This window comes from Danio rerio, chromosome 12 (genome assembly GCF_052040795.2).
Source record: "Danio rerio strain M-AB ecotype USA chromosome 12, GRCz13ab, whole genome shotgun sequence".
Taxonomy (NCBI): Eukaryota; Metazoa; Chordata; class Actinopteri; order Cypriniformes; family Danionidae; genus Danio; species Danio rerio.
This window is the reverse complement of record NC_141032.1, coordinates 19,471,082-19,490,096: the sequence shown is the minus strand read 5'-3', so window position 1 is coordinate 19,490,096 and position 19,015 is coordinate 19,471,082. Positions and strand designations below refer to the sequence as shown.

Genomic DNA, 19,015 nt, shown 5'->3' with positions numbered 1-19,015 from the left:
TCACATGGTTTATAAAAGTCCGCTCCTGAACACATCCACATAACAATATTGAGTCAGTCATAACGCCACCTGCTGGCAGAAGGTAGTTTGGCTTATAACTCAGCCACACAATGTCCCATGTGCCTGAAACTTCACATGGTTGATAAGATTCCTCTCCGGAAGACATCTACATGCCAATCTTAAGTCACAGTTATAGCGCCACCTGCTGACAGGAGGAAGTTTGGCATAAATCTGTGATTTTCTTAGATTTTTTTATATATTGGCTTAAATTAATATTGTTCGCTGTTCTCTGTCATCGTAAGGTCACCGGGCGGCGGTGAGCCCGGGTGCGAGGTCCCTATCATCGCTGCTTGCAGCTTTAATTATTATTCTTCTTCTTCTTCTTCTTCTTCCGCGGAATGAATCGCGGTTTTGAGGGGCTAAACATGCCCGAAAACTCACGCAACTTTGCACACGCCTCAGAAGTGGCGAAAATTTACGTTTATTATGGGCTTCGGAAGTGGGCGTGGCAAAATGACTCGACAGCGCCACCTAGAAAAATTAAACGGACGAGCCCCCGATCCACGAATCACGCACATGCACGAAAATTGGCACACACCTCAAACATGCCAAAACATACGAAAAAGTCTCTTGGAGCCATATCTCAAACCCAAGAGGAAGTCGGATATTTTTAACTTCCTGCGGCGAAAAAGTGGCGTTTTTGCCATTTCCAGGCGTTGTATTTTAACGAACTCCTCCTAGGGATTTTATCCGATCGACACCAAAATTGGGTTTTGTCATCTAAAGGCCTTGGCGATGTTAAATTGCGAAGCTTTAGAGTTTTCGTCGATGGGCGTGTCCGTGGCGGCCTCGCAAACTTTGACGATTCGCCACAAAAGAGGAAGTAGTTATAACTCAGGCATGCATTATCAGATCTGCCTCAAAATTCACACGCTTGATAAGCGTCCTGACCTGAACACGTTTACATGCCACTATCCAGATACAGTTACAGCGCCACCTGCTGGCCACAGGAAATGACATGATTTACGGAGTTATAAACTCCTCCCACAAATTTTATCGTATCAGCACCAAAATTGAGTGGTGTTATCTGAAAGCTCTAGCGATGTTATATTGTGAAGATCTAGAGTTTTCGCAGAGGGGCGTGTCCGTGGCGGTATGACAAACCTCAACGCTTCGCCATGGAACAGGAAGTCCTTATAACACAACCACACAATGTCCGATCTGCCTGAAACTTCACATGGTTGATAAACGTCATCTCTTGAACACATCCACATAACAATATTGAAGTGGGCGTGGCAAACTGACTCGACAGCGCCACCTAGAAAAATTAAACGGACGAGCCCCCGATCTACGAATCACGCACACGCACGAAAATTGGCACACACCTCAAACATGGCAAAACATACGAAAAAGTCTCTTGGAGCCATATCTCAAACCCAACAGGAAGTCGGATATTTTTAAATTCCTGTGGCGAAAAAGTGGCGCTTTTGCCATTTTCAGGCGTTGTATTTTAACGAACTCCTCCTAGGGATTTTATCTGATAATTACCAAAATTGGGTTTTGTCATCTTAAAGCCTTGGTGATGTTAAATTGCGAAGCTTTAGAGTTTTCATCGATGGGCGTGTCCGTGGCGGCCTCGCAAACTTTGATTCGCCACAAAACAGGAAGTCTTTATAACTCTGGCATGCATCATCTGATCTGCATTAAATTTCGCACGTTTGATAAGAGCAATGATATATTGTGAAGATCTAGAGTTTTCGCAGAGGGGCGTGTCCATGGCGGCATGACAAACCTCAACGCTTCGCCATGGAACAGGAAGTCCTCATAACTCAACCACACAAAGTCCGATCTGCCTGAAACTTCACATGGTTGATAAAAGTCCGCTCCTGAACACATCCACATAACAATATTGAGTCAGTCATAACGCCACCTGCTGGCAGAAGGTAGTTTGGCTTATAACTCAGCCACACAATGTCCCATGTGCCTGAAACTTCACATGGTTGATATCATTCCTCTCCGGAAGACATCTACATGCCAATCTTAAGTCACAGTTATAGCGCCACCTGCTGACAGGAGGAAGTTTGGCATAAATCTGTGATTTTCTTAGATCTTTTTTTATATATTGGCTTAAATTATTATTGTTCGCTGTTCTCTGTCATGGTAAGGTCACCGGGCGGCGGTGAGCCCGGGTGCGAGGTCCCTATCATCGCTGCTTGCAGCTTTAATTAGGGACCGAGCACCGAAACGGTGCGTAGGCCCTATTGGAATTGCTCCGTTTTTTATTATTATTATTATTATTCCGCCCCCTATCGGGGCACTTTTGAGGGTCTAAACATGCCCGAAAACTCATGAAAATTTGCACACACACCAAACGCGGTGTAAATAGCAGGTTGATATGGGTCTCGGAAGTGGGCGTGGCAAATTGACTCGACAGCGCCACCTAGAAAAATTAAACGGACGAGCCCCCGATACACGAATCACACACATGCACGAAAACTGGCACACACCTCAAACATGCCAAAACATACGAAAAAGTCTCTTGGAGCCATATCTCAAACCCAACAGGAAGTCGGATATTTTTAACTTCCTGCAGTGAAAAAGTGGCGTTTTTGCCATTTCCAGGCGTTGTATTTTAACGAACTCCTCCTAGGGATTTTATCCGATCGACACCAAAATTGGGTTTTGTCATCTAAAGGCCTTGGCGATGTTAAATTGCGAAGCTTTAGAGTTTTCGTCGATGGGCGTGTCCGTGGCGCCCTCGCAAACTTTGATGATTCGCCACAAAACAGGAAGTCGTTATAACTCAGGCATGCATTATCAGATCTGCCTCAAAATTCACACGCTTGATAAGCATCCTGACCTGAACACGTTTACATGCCAATATCCAGATATAATTATAGCGCCACCTGCTGGCCACAGGAAATGACATGATTTACGGAGTAATAAACTCCTCCCACAAATTTTTTCGTATCAGCACCAAAATTGGGTAGTGTTATCTGAAAGCTCTAGCGATGATATATTGTGAAGATCTAGAGTTTTCGCAGAGGGGCGTGTCCGTGGCGGTATGACAAACCTCAACGCTTCGCCATGGAACAGGAAGTCCTTATAACTCAACCACACAATGTCCGATCTGCCTGAAACTTCACATGGTTGATAAACGTCATCTCTTGAACACATCCACATAACAATATTGAAGTGGGCGTGGCAAAATGACTCGACAGCGCCACCTAGAAAAATTAAACGGACGAGCCCCCGAGCTACGGATCACGCACATGCACGAAAATGGGCACACACCTTAAACATGCCAAAACATACGAAAAAGTCTCTTGGAGCCATATCTCAAACCTAACAGGAAGTCAGATATTATTAACTTCCTGCGGCGAAAAAGTGGCAATTTTGCCATTTCCAGGCGTTGTATTTTAACGAACTCCTCCTAGGGATTTTATCCGATCGACACCAAAATTGGCTTTTATCATCTAAAGGCCTTGGCGATGTTAAATTGCGAAGCTTTAGAGTTTTCATCGATGGGCGTGTCCGTGGCGGCCTCGCAAACTTTGATGATTCGCCACAAAACAGGAAGTCGTTATAACTCAGGCATGCAATATTCGATCTGCCTCAAAATTCACACATTTAATAACAGTCCTGACCTGAACACGTTTACATAGCAATATCCAGATACAGTTATAGCGCCACCTGCTGGCCACAGGAAATGACATGTTTGACATTGTAACAAACTCCTTCCACAAACTTTCCTGTATCAGCACCAAAATAGAGTGGTGTTATCTGAAAGCTCTAGCGATGATATTTTGTGAAGATCTAGAGTTTTTGTAGAGGGGCGTGTCTGTGGTGGAATGACAAACCTTAACGCTTCGCCATGGAACAGGAAGTACTTATAACTCGACCACACAATGTCCGATCTGCCTGAAACTTCACATGGTTGATGAAAGTCCTCTCCTAAGCACATCTACATAATAATATTGAGTCAGTCATAATGCCACCTGCTGGCAGAAGGAAGTTTGGCTTGTAACTCGGCCACACGTTGTCAGATCTGCCTAAAATGTCAAATGGTTGATGAAAGTCCTCTCCTGAGCACATTTACATAATAATATTGAGTCTTTAAAAGCGCCACCTGCTGGCAGAATGTAGTTTGTCTTATAAAACAATCTCCACACATTCTCTGATCAGCCTGAAACTTCACATGGTTGATAAAAGTCCGCTCCTGAACACATCCACATAACAATATTGAGTCAGTCATAACGCCACCTCCTGGCAGAAGGTAGTTTGGCTTATAACTCAGCCCCACAATGTCTGATTTGCCTGAAACTTTACATGGTTGTTTAAAATCCTCTCCTGAACACATGTACATAATAATATTGAGTCTGTCATAGCGCCACCTGCTGGCTACAAGAAGTTTGGCTTATAACTCAGCCACACAATGTCTGAACTGCTTAAAACTTCACATGGTTTATTAAATTCCTCTCCTGAAGACATCTACATACCAATATTGAGTCTGTCATAGCGACACCTGCTGGCAGAAGGCAATTTGGCTCATAATTCAACCACACAATGTCCGATCAGCCTGAAACTTCACATGGTGGATAAAAGTCCTCTCCTGAACACATCTACATAATAATATTGAGACACAGTTATAGCGCCACCTGCTGACAGGAGGAAGTTTGGCATAAATCTGTGATTTTCTCAGGTTCTTTATATATATCGCCATAAATTAATATTGTTCGATGTACTCTGTCATCTTGAGGCCACCGGGCGGCGGTGAGCCCGGGTGCGAGGTCCCTATCATCGCTGCTTGCAGCTTTAATTAGGGACCGAGCACCGAAACGGTGCGTAGGCCCTATTGGAATTGCTCCGTTTTTAGGGACCGAGCACCGAAACGGTGCGTAGGCCCTATTGGAATTGCTCCGTTTTTTATTATTATTATTATTATTATTATTATTATTATTATTATTATTCCGCCCCCTATCGGGGCACTTTTGAGGGTCTAAACATGCCCGAAAACTCATGAAAATTTGCACACACACCAAACGCGGTGTAAATAGCAGGTTGATATGGGTCTCGGAAGTGGGCGTGGCAAAATGACTCGACAGCGCCACCTAGAAAAATTAAACGGACGAGCCCCCGATCCACGAATCACACACATGAACGAAAATTGACACACACCTCAAACACGCCAAAACATACGAAAAAGTCTCTTGGAGCCATATCTCAAACCCAACAGGAAGTCAGATATTTTTGACTTCCTGCGGCGAAAAAGTGGCGTTTTTGCCATTTCCAGGTGTTGTATTTTAACGAACTCCTCCTAGGGATTTTATCCGATCGACACCAAAATTGGGTTTTGTCATCTAAAGGCCTTGGCGATGTTAAATTGCGAAGCTTTAGAGTTTTCGTCGATGGGGGTGTCCGTGGCGGCCTCGCAAACTTTGACGATTCGCCACAAAACAGGAAGTCGTTATAACTCAGGCATGCATTACCCGATCTGCCTCAAAAATCACACGTTTGATAAGAGTCCTGACCTGAACACGTTTACATGCCAATATCCAGATACAGAAATAGCGCCACCTACTGGCCACAGGAAATGACATGTTTTACACTGTAACAAACTCCTCCCACAAATTTTATGGTATCAGCACCAAAATTGAGTGGTGTCATCTGAAAGCTCTATCGGTGATATATTGTAAAGATCTAGAGTTTTCGGAGAGGGGCGTGTCCGTGGCGGCATGACAAACCTCAACGCTTCGCCAAGGAACAGGAAGTCCTCATAACTCAACCACACAAAGTCTGATCAGCCTGAAACTTCATATGGTTGATATACGTCATCTCTTGAACACATCCACATAACAATATTGAAGTGGGCGTGGCAAAATGACTCGACAGCGCCACCTAGAAAAATTAAACGGACGAGCCCCTGATCTACGAATCACGCACATGCACGAAAATTGGCACACACCTCAAACACGCCAAAACATACAAAAAAGTCTCTTGGAGCCATATCTCAAACCCAACAGGAAGTCGGATATTTTTTACTTCCTGCTGCAAATAAGTGGCATTTTTGCCATTTCCAGGCGTTGTATCTTAACAAACTCCTCCTAGGGATTTTATGCTATCGACACCAAAATTGGGTTTTGTCATCTAAAGGCCTTGGCTATGTTAAATTGCGGAGCTTTATAGTTTTTGTCGATGGGTGTGTCCGTGGCGGCCTCGCAAACTTTGACGATTCGCCACAAAACCGGAAGTCATTATAACTTAGGCATGCATTATCCGATCTGCCTCAAAATTCACATGTTTAATAAGAGTCCAGACCAGAACACGTTTACATGCCAATATCCAGATACAGTTATAGCGCCACCTGCTGGCCACAGGAAATGTCATGATTTACAGAGTAATAAACTCCTCCCACTATTTTTTTTTGTATCAGCACCAAGTTTGGTGGGTTGTTATCTGAAAGCTTAAGTGATGACATATTGTCAAGATCTAGAGTTTTTGCAGAGGGGCGTGTCCGTGGCGGCATGACAAACCTCAACACTTCGCCGTGGAACAGGAAGTCCTTATATCTCAACCACACAAAGTCAGATCAGCCTGAAACTTCACATGGCTCATAAAAGTCCTCTTCTGAACACATCGCCAAAACAGTAATGAGTCAGTCATAACGCCACCTGCTGGCAGAAGGTAGATAGGCTTATAACTCAGCCAAACAACATCCGATCTGCCTGAAACTTCACATGGTTGATGAAATTCCATTACTGAAGGCATCTACATGCCAATCTTAAGTCACAGTTATAGCGCCACCTGCTGGCAAATGGTAGTTTGCATTATAACTCAACCACACAAAGTCCGATCTGCCTGAAAGTTCACATGGTTGATAAAAGTCCTCTCCTGAACACATCTACATAACAACATTGAGTCTGTCGTAGCGCCACCTGCTGACAAAAGGCAGTTTGGCTTATAACTCAGCTAAACAATGTTCGATCTGCCTGAAACTTCACATGGTTGATAAGATTCCTCTCCTGGTGACATCTACATGCCAATCTTGAGTCACAGTCATAGCGCCACCTGCTGAGAGGAGGAGGTTTGGCATAATTCTGTGATTTTCTTAGATTTTTTTAATTTATTGGCTTAAATTAATATTGTTCGCTGTTCTCTGTCATCGTAAGGTCACCGGGCGGCGGTGAGCCCGGGTGCGAGGTCCCTATCATCGCTGCTTGCAGCTTTAATTTATTAGGGACCGAGCACCGAAACGGTGCGTAGGCCCTATTGGAATTGCTCCGTTTTTTATTATTATTATTATTATTATTCCGCCCCCTATCGGGGCACTTTTGAGGGTCTAAACATGCCCGAAAACTCATGAAAATATGCACACACACCAAACGCGGTGTAAATAGCAGGTTGATATGGGTCTCGGAAGTGGGTGTGGCAAAATGACTCGACAGCGCCACCTAGAAAAATTAAACGGACGAGCCCCCGATACACGAATCACGCACATGCACCAAAATTGGCACACACCTCAAACACACCAAACCATACGAAAAAGTCTCTTGGAGCCATATCTCAAACCCAAGAGGAAGTCGGATATTTTTAACTTCCTGCGGCGAAAAAGTGGCTATTTTGCCATTTCCAGGCGTTGTATTTTAACGAACTCCTCCTAGGGATTTTATCCGATCGACACCAAAATTGGGATTTGTCATCTAAAGGCCTTGGCGATGTTAAATTGCGAAGCTTTAGAGTTTTCGTCGATGGGCGTGTCCGTGGCACCCTCGCAAACTTTGATGATTCGCCACAAAACAGGAAGTCGTTATAACTCAGGCATGCATTATCAGATCTGCCTCAAAATTCACACGCTTGATAAGAGTCCTGACCTGAACATGTTTACATGCCAATATCCAGATATAGTTATAGCGCCACCTGCTGGCCACAGGAAATGACATGATTTATGGAGTAATAAACTCCTCCCACAAATTTTTTCGTATCAGCACCAAAATTGGGTGGTGTCATCTGAAATCTCTAGCGATGATATATTGTGAAGATCTAGAGTTTTCTCAATGGGGCGTGTCCGTGGCGGTATGACAAACCTCAACGCTTCGCCATGGAACAGGAAGTCCTTATAACTCAACCACACAATGTCCGATCTGCCTGAAACTTCACATGGTTGATAAACGTCATCTCTTGAACACATCCACATAACAATATTGAAGTGGGCGTGGCAAAATGACTCGACAGCGCCACCTAGAAAAATTAAACGGACGAGCCCCCAAGCTACGAATCACGCACATGCACGAAAATTTGCACACACCTCAAACATGCCAAAACATACGAAAAAGTCTCTTGGAGCCATATCTCAAACCTAACAGGAAGTCAGATATTATTAACTTCCTGCGGCAAAAAAGTGGCATTTTTGCCATTTCCAGGCGTTGTATTTTAACAAACTTCTTCTAGGGATTTTATCCGATCGACACCAAAATTGGGTTTTTATCATCTAAAGGCCTTGGCGATGTTAAATTGCGAAGCTTTAGAGTTTTTGTCGATGGGTGTGTCCGTGGCGGCCTCGCAAACTTTGACCATTCGCCACAAAACAGGAAGTCGTTATAACTCAGACATGCATTATCCGATCTGCCTCTAAATTCACACGTTTGATAACAGTCCTGACCTGAACAGGTTTACATGCCAATATCCAGATACAGTTAAAGCGCCACCTGCTGGCCACAGGAAATGAAATGTTTTACACTGTAACAAACTCCTCTCACAAATTTCATCGTATCAGCACCAATATTGGGTGGTGTCATCTGAAAGCTTTAGTGATGATATATTGTGAAGATCTAGAGTTTTTGGAGAGGGGCGTGTCCGTGGCGGCATGACAAACCTCAACGCTTCGCCATGGAACAGGGAGTCCTTATAACTCAACCACACGTTTTCCAATCTGCCTGAAACTTCACATGGTTGATAAAAGTCCTCTTCTGAACACATCTACATGCCAATATTGAGTCACAGTCATAGCGCCACCTGCTGACAGAAGGAGTTTTGGCTTATAACTTAACCACACAAGGTCTGATCTGCATGAAACTACACATGGTTGATTAAATTCCTCTTCTGAAGACATTTAAATGCCAATATTGAATCTGTCATAGTGCCACCTGCTGGCAGAAGGTAGTTTGGCTTATAACTCAGCCACACAATGTCTGACCTGCCTGAAACTTCACATTGTGGATAAAAGTCCTCTCCTGAAGACATCTACAAAACAGTATTGAGTCACAGTCATAGCGCCACCTGCTGGCAACCAGAAGTTTGGCTTATAACTCAGCCAAACAATATTCGATCTGCCTGAAAATTTACATGGTTGATAAGATTCCTTTACTGAAGGCATCTACATAACAATCTTGAGTCACAGTTATAGTGCCACCTGCTGACAGGAGGAAGTTCGGCATAAATCTGTGATTTTTTCAGGTTCTTTATATATATCGGCTTAAATTAAGGTTGTTCGCTGTTCTCTGTCATCTTGAGGCCACCGGGCGGCGGTGAGCCCGAGTGCGAGGTCCCTATCATCGCTGCTTGCAGCTTTAATTATTATTATTATTATTCCGCCCCCTATCGGGGCACTTTTGAGGGTCTAAACATGCCCGAAAACTCATGAAATTTTGCACACACACCAATCGCGGTGTAAATAGCAGGTTGATATGGGTCTCGGAAGTGGGCGTGGCAAAATGACTCGACAGCGCCACCTAGAAAAATTAAACGGACAAGCCCCCGATACACGAATCACGCACATGCACGAAAATTGGCACACACCTCAAACACGCCAAAACATACGAAAAAGTCTCTTGGAGCCATATCTCAAACCCAACAGGAAGTCGGATATTTTTGACTTCCTGCGGCGAAAAAGTGGCGTTTTTGCCATTTCCAGGCGTTGTATTTTAACGAACTCCTCCTAGGGATTTTATCCGATCGACACCAAAATTGGGTTTTATCATCTAAAGGCCTTGGCGATGTTAAATTGCGAAGCTTTAGAGTTTTCGTCGATGGGTGTGTCCGTGGCGGCCTCGCAAACTTTGACGATTCGCCACAAAACAGGAAGTCGTTATAACTCAGGCATGCATTATCAGATCTGCCTCAAAATTCACACCTTTAATAACAGTCCTGACCTGAACATGTTTACATGTCAATATCCAGTTACAGTTATAGCACCACCTGCTGGCCACAGGAAATGACATGTTTTACCCTGTAACAAACTCCTCCCACAAATTTTTTCGTATCAGCACCAAATTTGAGTGGTGTCATCTGAAAGCTCTATCGGTGATATATTGTAAAGATCTAGAGTTTTTGCAGAGGGGCGTGTCCGTGGCGGCATGACAAACCTCAACGCTTCGCCATGGAACAGGAAGTCCTCATAACTCAACCACACAAAGTCTGATCAGCCTGAAACTTCATATGGTTGATATACGTCATCTCTTGAACACATCTACATAACAATATTGAAGTGGGCGTGGCAAAATGACTCGACAGCGCCACCTAGAAAAATTAAACGGACGAGCCCCTGATCTACGAATCACGCACATGCGCGAAAATTGGCACACACCTCAAACACGCCAAAACATACGAAAAAGTCTCTTGGAGCTATATCTCAAACCCAACAGGAAGTCGGATATTTTTAACTTCCTGCTGCAAATAAGTGGCATTTTTGCCATTTTCAGGCGTTGTATTTTAACGAACTCCTCCTAGGGATTTTATGCTATCGACACCAAAATTGGGTTTTGTCATCTAAAGGCCTTGGCGATGTTAAATTGCGGAGCTTTATAGTTTTTGTCGATGGGCGTGTCCGTGGCGGCCCCGCAAACTTTGACGATTCGCCACAAAACTGGAAGTCATTATAACTTAGGCATGCATTATCCGATCTGCCTCAAAATTCACATGTTTAATAAGAGTCCAGACCAGAACACGTTTACATGCCGATATCCAAATACAGTTACAGCGCCACCTGCTGGCCACAGGAAATGTCATGATTTACAGAGTAATAAACTCCTCCCACTATTTTTTTTGTATCAGCACCAAGTTTGGTGGGTTGTTATCTGAAAGCTTAAGTGATGATATATTGTCAAGATCTAGAGTTTTCGCAGAGGGGCGTGTCCGTGGCGGCATGACAAACCTCAACACTTCGCCGTGGAACAGGAAGTCCTTATATCTCAACCACACAAAATCAGATCAGCCTGAAACTTCACATGGCTCATAAACGTCCTCTTCTGAACACATCCCCAAAACAGTAATGAGTCAGTCATAACGCCACCTGCTGGCAGAAGGTAGATAGGCTTATAACTCAGCCAAACAACATCCGATCTGCCTGAAACTTCACATGGTTGATTAAATTCCATTACTGAAGGCATCTACATGCCAATCTTAAGTCACAGTTATAGCGCCACCTGCTGGCAGATGGTAGTTTGCATTATAACTCAACCACACAAAGTCCGATCTGCCTGAAAGTTCACATGGTTGATAAAAGTCCTCTCCTGAACACATCTACATAACAACGTTGAGTCTGTCGTAGCGCCACCTGCTGACAAAAGGCAGTTTGGCTTATAACTCAGCTAAACAATGTTCGATCTGCCTGAAACTTCACATGGTTGATAAGATTCCTCTCCTGGTGACATCTACATGCCAATCTTGAGTCACAGTCATAGCGCCACCTGCTGAGAGGAGGAGGTTTGACATAAATCGGTGATTTTCTCAGATTTTTTAAATATATCGGCTTAAATTATTACTGTTCGCTGTTCTCTGTCATCCTGAGACCACCGGGCGGCGGTGAGCCCGGGTGCGAGGTCCCTATCATCGCTGCTTGCAGCTTTAATTAGGGACCGAGCACCGAACGGTGCAAGGCCCTATTGGAATTGCTCCGTTTATTATTATTATTATTCTTCTCTCCAATGAATCGCGATTTTGAGGGGCTAAACATGCCCGAAAACTCACGCAACTTTGCACACACCTCAGAAGTGGCGAAAATTTACGTTTTTTATGGTCTTCGGAAGTGGGCGTGGCAAAATGACTCGACAGCGCCACCTAGAAAAATTAAACGGACAAGCCCCCGATCCACGAATCACGCACATGCACGAAAATTGGCCCACACCTCAAACATGCCAAAACATACAAAAAAGTCTCTTGGAGCCATATCTCAAACCCAACAGGAAGTTGGATATTTTTGACTTCCTGCGACGAAAAAGTGGCATTTTTGCCATTTCCAGGCGTTGTATTTTAACGAACTCCTCCTAGGGATTTTATCCGATCGACACCAAAATGGGGTTTTGTCATCTAAAGGCCTTGGCGATGTTAAATTGCGAAGCTTTAGAGTTTTCATCGATGGGCGTGTCCGTGGCGGCCTCGCAAACTTTGACGATTCGCCACAAAACAGGAAGTCGTTATAACTCAGGCATGCATTATCCGATCTGCCTCAAAATTCACACGTTTGATAAGAGCCCTGACCTGAAAACGTTTACATGCCGATATCCAGATACAGTTATAGCGCCACCTGCTGGCCACAGGAAATGACATGTTTTACATCATAACAAACTCCTCCCACAAATTTTTTCGTATCAGCACCAAATTTGGGTTGTTTTATCTGAAAGCCCTAGCGATGATATATTGTGAAGATCTAGAGTTTTCGCAGAGGGGCGTGTCCGTGGCGGCATGACAAACCTCAAAGCTTCGCCATGGAACAGGAAGTCCTTATAACTCAAGCACACAATGTCAGCTCTGCCTGAAACTTCACATGGTTGATAAACGTCATCTCTTGAACACATCCTCATAACAATAATGAAGTGGGCATGGCAAAATGACTCGACAGCGCCACCTATAAAAATTAAACGGACGAGCCCCTGATCTACGAATCATGCACATGCACGAAAATTGGCACACACCTTAAACATGCCAAAACATACGAAAAAGTCTCTTGGAGCCATAACTCAAACCCAACAGGAAGTCGGATATTTTTAACTTCCTGCGGCAAATAAGTGGCATTTTTGCCATTTCCAGGCTTTGTATCTTAACAAACTCCTCCTAGGGATTTTATGCTATCGACACCAAAATTGGGTTTTGTTATCTAAAGGCCTTGTCGATGTTAAATTGCGAAGCTTTAGAGGTTTTGTCGATGGGCGTGTCCGTGGCGGCCTCGCAAACTTTAACGATTCGCCACAAAACCGGAAGTCATTATAACTCAGGCATGCATTATCCGATCTGCCTCAAAATTCACATGTTTAATATAAGTCCAGACCAGAACAAGTTTACATGCCGATATCCAGATACAGTTACAGCGCCACCTGCTGGCCACAGAAAATGTCATGATTTACAAAGTAATAAACTCATTCCACAAATGTTTTCATATCAGCACCAAAATTGGTTGGTTGTGTATCTGAAAGCTCAAGCGATGATATAATATGAAGATCTAGAGTTTTCGCAGAGGGGCGTGTATGTGGTGGCATGACAAACCTCAACGCTTCGCCATGAAACAGGAAGTCCTTATAACTTAACCACACAATGTCCAATCAGCCTGAAACTTCACATGGTTGATTAAATTTATCTCCTGAACAAATCTACATTGCAATATTGAGTCACAGTCCTAGCGCCACCTACTGACAGAAGGAAGTTTGGCATAAATCTGTGATTTTCTCAAGTTTTTTATATATATCAGCTTAAGATATTATTGTTCACTGATTTCTGTCATCCTGAGGCCACCGGGCGGCGGTGAGTCCGGGTGCGAGGTCCCTATCATCGCTGCTTGCAGCTTTAATTAGGGACCGAGCACCGAACGGTGCAAGGCCCTATTGGAATTGCTCCGTTTATTATTATTATTATTATTATTATTATTATTATTCTTTTCCGGAATGAATCGCGATTTTGAGGGGCTAAACATGCCCGAAAACTCACGGAACTTTGCACACGCCTCAGAAGTGGCGAAAATTTACGTTTATTATGGGTCTCGGAAGTGGGCGTGGCAAAATGACTCGACAGCGCCACCTAGAAAAATTAAACGGACGAGCCCCCGATCTACGAATCACGCACATGCACGAAAATTGGCACACACCTCAAACACACCAAAACATACGAAAAAGTCTCTTGGAGCCATATCTCAAACCCAACAGGAAGTCGGATATTTTTGACTTCCCGCGGCGAAAAAGTGGCGTTTTTTCCATTTCCAGGTGTTGTATTTTAACGAACTCCTCCTAGGGATTTTATCCGATCGACACCAAAATTGGGTTTTGTCATCTTAAAGCCTTGGCGATGTTAAATTGCGAAGCTTTAGAGTTTTCGTCGATGGGCGTGTCGGTGGCGGCCTCGCAAAGTTTGACGATTCGCCACAAAACAGGAAGTCGTTATAACTCAGACATGCATTATCCGATCTGCCTCAAAAATCACACGCTTGATAACAGTCCTGACCTGAACACGTTTACATGCCAATATCCAGATACAGTTACAGCGCCACCTGCTGGCCACAGGAAATGACATGTTTTACAAAGTAACAAACTCCTCCCACAAATTTTATCGTATCAGCACCAAAATTGGGTAGTGTTATCTAAAAGCTCTAGTGATGATATATTGTGAAGATCTAGAGTTTTCGGAGAGGGGCGTGTCCATGGCGGCATGACAAACCTCAATGCTTCGCCATTGACCTGGAAGGCTTCATAACTCAACCCCACAATGTCTGATCAGCCTGAAACTTCACATGGTTGGTAAAAGTCTTCTCCTGAACACATCCACATAACAATATTGAAGTGGGCGTGGCAAATCAACTCGACAGCGCCACCTAAAAAAATTAATTGCATGAGCCCCTGATATACGAATCATGCACATGCACGAAAATTGGCACACACCTCAAACATGCCAAAACATACGAAAAAGTCTCTTGGTGCCATATCTCAAACTCAACAGGAAGTCGGATATTTTTAACTTCCTGCTGAAAAAAAGTGGCGTTTTTGCCATTTCCAGACGTTGTATTTTAACGAACTCCTCCTAGGGATTTTATCCGATCAACACCAAAATTTGGTTTTGTCATCTAAAGGCCTTGGCGATGTTAAATTGCGAAGCTTTAGAGTTTTCGCAGAGGGGTGTGTCAGTGGTGGCATGACAAACCTCAACGCTTCGCCATTGACCAGGAAGTCCTTATAACTCAACCACACAATGTCCGATCTGCCTGAAACTTCACATGGTTGATAAAAGTCCTCTTCTGAACACATCCACATAACAATATTGAGTCAGTCATAGCGCCACCTGCTGGCAACCAGAAGTTTGGCTGATAACTCAGCCACACAATGTTTGACCTGCCTGAAAATTCACATGGTTGAATAAAATCCTCTCCTGAAGACATCTACAAGCCAATATCAAGTCACAGTCATAGCGCCACCTGCTGACAACAGGAAGTTACTTATAACTCAGGCAAGCAATGTTCGATCTGCCTGAAAAATTACATGGTTGATAAAATTTATCTCCTAAAGACATCTACATGCCAATATTGACACACAGTCCAAGCGCAACCTGCTGACAGGAGGAAGTTTGGCATAAATCTGTGATTTTCTCAGGTTTTTTAAATATATATTGGCTTAAATTAATATTGTTCGCTGTTCTCTGTCATCCTGAGAACACCGGGCGGCGGTGAGCCCGGGTGCGAGGTCCCTATCATCGCTGCTTGCAGCTTTAATTATTATTCTTCTTCTTCTTCCGCGGAATGAATCGCGGTTTTGAGGGGCTAAACATGCCCGAAAACTCACGCAACTTTGCACACGCCTCAGAAGTGGCGAAAATTTACGTTTGTTATGGGCTACGGAAGTGGGCGTGGCAAAATGACTCGACAGCGCCACCTAGAAAATTTAAACGGACGAGCCCCCGATCCACGAATCACGCACATGCACGAAAATTGGCACACACCTCAAACACACCAAAACATACGAAAAAGTCTCTTGGAGCCATATCTCAAACCCAACAGGAAGTCGGATATTTTTAACTTCCTGCGGCGAAAAAGTGGCGTTTTTGCCATTTCCAGGCGTTGTATTTTAACGAACTCCTCCTAGGGATTTTATCTGATAAACACCAAAATTGGGTTTTGTCATCTAAAGGCCTTGGCGATGGTAAATTGCGAAGCTTTAGAGTTTTCGTCGATGGGCGTGTCCATGGCGACCTCGCAAACTTGGACGATTCGCCACAAAACAGGAAGTCGTTATAACTCAGGCATGCATTATCAGATCTGCCTCAAAATTCACACGCTTGATAAGCGTCCTGACCTGAACACGTTTACATGCCACTATCCAGATACAGTTACAGCGCCACCTGCTGGCCACAGGAAATGACATGATTTACGGAGTTATAAACTCCTCCCACAAATTTTATCGTATCAGCACCAAAATTGAGTGGTGTTATCTGAAAGCTCTAGCGATTGTTATATTGTGAAGATCTAGAGTTTTCGCAGAGGGGTGTGTCCGTGGCGGTATGACAAACCTCAACGCTTCGCCATGGAACAGGAAGTCCTTATAACACAACCACACAATGTCCGATCTGCCTGAAACTCCACATGGTTGATAAACGTCATCTCTTAAACACATCCACATAACAATATTGAAGTGGGCGTGGCAAAATGACTCGACAGCGCCACCTAGAAAAATTAAACGGACGAGCCCCCGATCTACGAATCACGCACATGCACAAAAATTGGCACACACCTCAAACATGGCAAAACATACGAAAAAGTCTCTTGGAGCCATATCTCAAACCCAACAGGAAGTCGGATATTTTTAACTTCCTGTGGCGAAAAAGTGGCGCTTTTGCCATTTTCAGGCGTTGTATTTTAACGAACTCCTCCTAGGGATTTTATCTGATAAACACCAAAATTGGGTTTTGTCATCTGAAAGCCTTGGTGATGTTAAATTGCGAAGCTTTAGAGTTTTCATCGATGGCCGTGTCCGTGGCGGCCTCGCAAACTTTGATGATTCGCCACAAAACAGGAAGTCTTTATAACTCTGGCATGCATTATTCGATCTGCCTCAAAATTCACATATTTAATAACAGTCCTGACCTGATCCGGTTTACGTGCCGATATCCAGTTACAGTTATAGCGCCACCTGCTGGCCACAGGAAATGTTATGTTTGACACTGTAACAAACTCCTCCCACAACCTTTCCTGTATCAGCACCAAAATAGAGTGGTGTCATCTGAAAGCTCTAGCGATGATATATTGTGAAGATCTAGAGTTTTTGCAGAGGGGCGTGTCTGTGGTGGCATGACAAACCTCAACGCTTCGCCATGGAACAGGAATTTCTTATAACTCAACCACACAATGTCCGATCAGCCTGAAACTTCACATGATTGATAAAAGTCCTCTCCTGAACACATCCACATAACAATATTGAGTCTGTCATAGCGCCACCTGCTGGCAGAAGGAATTTTGGCTTGTAACTCGGCCACACAATGTCAGATCTGCCTAAAATGTCACATGGTTGATGAAAGTCCTCTCCTAAACACATATACATAATAATATTGAGTCTTTCGTAGCGCCACCTGCTGGCAGAATGTAGTTTGTCTTATAACACAATCTCCACACAATCTCTGATCTGCCTGAAACTTCAGATGGTTGATAAAAGTCCGCTCCTGAACACATCCACATAACAATATTGAGTCAGTCATAACGCCACCTGCTGGCAGAAGGTAGTTTGGTTTATAACTCAGCCACACAATGTCCCATGTGCCTGAAACTTCACATGGTTGATAAGATTCCTCTCCGGAAGACATCTACATGCCAATCTTAAGTCACAGTTATAGCGCCACCTGCTGACAGGAGGAAGTTTGGCATAAATCTGTGATTTTCTTAGATTTTTTTAATATATTGGCTTAAATTAATATTGTTCGCTGTTCTCTGTCATCGTAAGGTCACTGGGCGGCGGTGAGCCCGGGTGCGAGGTCCCTATCATCGCTGCTTGCAGCTTTAATTATTCCTTGTCATTTCTCCGATAGGCGACTGAAACGGAAGTTCTAAGACAATCGCGAAAACAGGTGCACTTCCGCATTTTAGAATAAGGTCAATAGTCCCCTCTTTAAATTTTCGTTTTTAAATATTTTCCAAATGATATTTAACAGGGCAAGGAAATTTTCACAGTATGGCTGATAATATTTTTAATCAAAATTATTTGCCCCTTTAAGGTATTCGATGGTCTACAGAACAAACCATTGATATAAATTGATTTGCCTAATTACCTTAAGATGCCTATTAACCTAGTTAAGCCTTTAAATGTGACTTTAAGCTGTATAAAAGTGTCTTGAAAAATATCTAGTGAAATATTATTTACTTTTATCATGGAAAAAATCAAATAAATCAGTTATTATAAATGAGTTATTAAAAATATTATGTTTAGAAATGTATTGAAAAAAATTATTTCTGTTAAACAGAAATTGGGGAAAAAATAAACATGGGGGCTAATAATTCTGACTTCAACTGTGTGTATGTATATATATTATTAGCCTCCTTTTGATTTTTTATTCTTTTTTAAATATTTCCCGAATGATTTTTAACAGAGCAAGGAAATTTTCACAGTATGTCTGATAATATTTTTTATTTTGGCTAGAATAAAAGCAGTTATTAAATTTTTTTTGGGACAAAATTATTAGCCCCTTTAAGCAAATTTTTTTATCGATAATCTACAGAGCAAACCATCGTAATAGAATAACTTGCCTAAATACCCTAACCTGCCTAGTTAACCTTATTAACCTAGTTAACCCTTTAAATGTCACTTTAAGCTGTATAGAAATGTCTTGAAAAATATCAAGTAAAATAATATTTACTGTCATCATGGCAAAGATAAAATAAATCAGTTTTTAGAAATAAGGTTTTAAAACTTTTATGCTTAGAAATGTGCTGAAACAATCTTCCCTCCATTAAACAGAAATTGGGGCAAAAAATAAACAGTGGCGCTAATAATTCAGTGGGCTAATATATCTAATAATATAATATTAGATATAATATGACCAACTTTATTTAGTGATTCAT

The 19,015-nt window shown here is 43.0% G+C and overlaps 1 protein-coding gene and 1 long non-coding RNA gene across 3 annotated transcripts in view; one reads left to right on the top strand and one right to left on the bottom strand.

The window, feature by feature from the left end:
* The window catches only part of rnls (renalase, FAD-dependent amine oxidase), a 184,622-nt gene that overhangs the window by 75,983 nt on the left and 89,624 nt on the right, over window positions 1-19,015 (bottom strand).
* On the top strand, window positions 392-17,439 carry LOC147841361 (uncharacterized). Its single transcript, XR_015504015.1, has 3 exons — window positions 392-1,605; window positions 3,514-3,655; window positions 17,079-17,439. It is a non-coding gene; the product is annotated as an uncharacterized LOC147841361 (long non-coding RNA).